Raw genomic sequence first — 2500 nt, 5'->3', positions numbered from 1 at the left:
CACGGAACGTTCTATCAGGATCTCGATATTGAGATTACTGGTGAGCAAACGGCGCCTGATACTGACGAAGCGAAAGAATTTTGGAGTAGTATTTGGAGTGAGTCCACCGAGCACAGAAGGGACGCTGAATGGTTACAGAGAATCCGACAACAGGGTAACACCGATGGGCACCGGGATATTAAGATCAATCGAAAGAACTTGAGAACTATATGTTGTCCAACTGGAAAGCCCCAGGCCCCGATCTAGTACAAGGCTACTGGCTTACAAACTTCACCAACATCCATGATATACAGACCAATAACTTGCCTACCCCTTATGTGGAAGATTTATATCAGAAGAAATTTACACGAGGAGGAACAGGAGGGTTTACGTAAACAATCAAGAGGCACCCAGGACCTTCTGTTTATTTATACGAGTATTCTAAGAAATGCTCGAGCTCGTTAAAAAAAATTAGCAATGGCTTGGATAGACTACCAGAAAGCCTTTAACATGGTGCCTCACTCATGGATCGAAGAATGCCTCAACATTTTTGGCATTGCAGGAAATATCAAAAGACTCTTGGTTAATAGTATGGCAGACTGGAAAACAGAGCTGGTATCGGAGAAGTGAAGATCAACAGAGGGATATTCCAGTGGGACTCGTTATCACCTCTTCTGTTGTTATTTCTATGATTCCTCTGACGATGATGCTTAGGGAATCGAACTTTGCTTACAATCTTAATGGAGAGAAGATAAACCATCTGATATTTATGGATGATGTCAAACTGTTCGCCTGGGGATCTGAATCATTGATTCATACGGTGCAAGTAGTTAGTACAGATACTGGAATGCAGTTTGGGATAAGCAAATGCGCAATGCTGGTTATGTGGAGAGGAAAAAGTGACGAAGACAGATGGAAAACGAATGCCGGATGATAGAGAAATTAAGAACCTTGAAAAGAGTAAAAGCTACAAATATCTTGGGATACTGGAAAGTGATCAAATGTGGTGTAGAGAAATGAAATCCAACCTGATAAAGGTATATATCCGCAGAATCCGAAACTGCTCAAGTCGAAGCTGAATGGAGGGAATGTAATAAGTGCTGTAAATACCTTGGCCGTGTCCTTAGTGCGATATACAGCTGTGTTTATCGATTGTTCTCGTGAAGAACTGAGAAACCTCGATAGGAAAACCAAAAAGTATCTTACCTTGTATCATGCCTTCCACCTCGCAGTAGCGTCACAAGGTTCTATCTACCAAGGAATGGCGGTGGCCAGGCCTTGATAGCCGTGGAAGACAGGGTAGAGCTATCCAAAGCAAGCCTAGCTAAGTACAAGTCAGAAAGCAACGAAAGGATGTTGTCTGCCGCTAGGGGGAACATGAAATGGGATGTCGAGGAGTCTAAACTTAGCTTGAAGTTTTCGTTTGTAAAAGGAAAACGGTGACTGCTATTGCTGGCAAGATATCTCGGACGATCTTTGAGATAATTTGCCGCTGATGGTCTTGACAATTGATGGCGTTTTTTATCTGTTTTGAGATTACCGTCGACTTTGTTGGAAGACATAGATTGTTTTAATTTCTTGTCATGAGGAAGCGCTCTCTTCACAGCTCTCCAGAAAGATTTTGAGTCATCAATGTTTTCCTGAATAAGGTCCGATTGTAATTGGCTTTGGCGGAGCGCACTTTGTTTTTCACTGCGTTTCTTGATCGCCTGTAGGCACTCCAATCTATCTCTTTAATTGTCCGTCTCGCCTTCTTCAGAAAACAATCTCTTTGTTGTATTAATTTCTTAATTTCGTGTGTTAACCATGGTAACACCCCTGACTTTCTTTTTGATCAAAGGGGCGTCCCGATCACAATGGTCTTTAAAAATGTCATTAAAGAGATCCAAGGCATTGTTTACGTCGGAGGCGTGTCTGACTGTGATAAGTTATCTATGAAAATCTAAAAAATACATAAATAGTACTAAAATCAATAATATTAATGTATACAATATAACAAATTTAATTTAACTAATAATATGAAAGAGAGTTAAATATAGCCGGTAAGCCAATTTGAAACTAGATTCACTGCTGAGCAGCTCGTACAGACGATATTTTTCGGCAAAGAATTCCAGTCATCAATGTATCCGTGCCAAAAAGAATACTTAACAATTATTCCATGAGCGCGCGTTGGATATGAGATGGTAAATAGCCAACGAGGCGCGTAGCGCCGAGTTGGCTATAACCACTCTCATATCCAACAAGCGCGAATGGAATAATTGTTTTATTAAATTCCTTAAACTCCAAAAGTTTAGAAGTACGAAATACGAGCGAAAAAAGTGAGAAAATCCTAGCGAAATCGAAAAAAGTTGATGAAGATGCGATGTTGTGTAATACCTCGTGGTCAGACAGACGCAGGCTGATCACAAAAACATATCTTACCTTTTCGCGTATCTCTAAGCTTCGAAAGTGATCTAAACTTTCCACAAAAACGAAAAGAAATTTCGCTTTCTGGCGTAAACGTTTTTAGTTTAGCAACGCT

General features: G+C 40.5%; 1 protein-coding gene across 3 annotated transcripts in view; it reads right to left on the bottom strand.

Moving 5' to 3' along the window:
* Positions 1–2500, bottom strand: part of LOC137997448 (DBH-like monooxygenase protein 1) — a 50784-nt gene that overhangs the window by 16579 nt on the left and 31705 nt on the right. The gene's annotated exons all lie outside the window — the stretch shown is intronic.

This window comes from Montipora foliosa, chromosome 3, assembly GCF_036669935.1.
Source record: "Montipora foliosa isolate CH-2021 chromosome 3, ASM3666993v2, whole genome shotgun sequence".
Lineage (NCBI taxonomy): Eukaryota > Metazoa > Cnidaria > Anthozoa > Scleractinia > Acroporidae > Montipora > Montipora foliosa.
The sequence above is the reverse complement of the archived record's forward strand: the minus strand, read 5'-3'. Positions and strand labels throughout refer to the sequence as shown.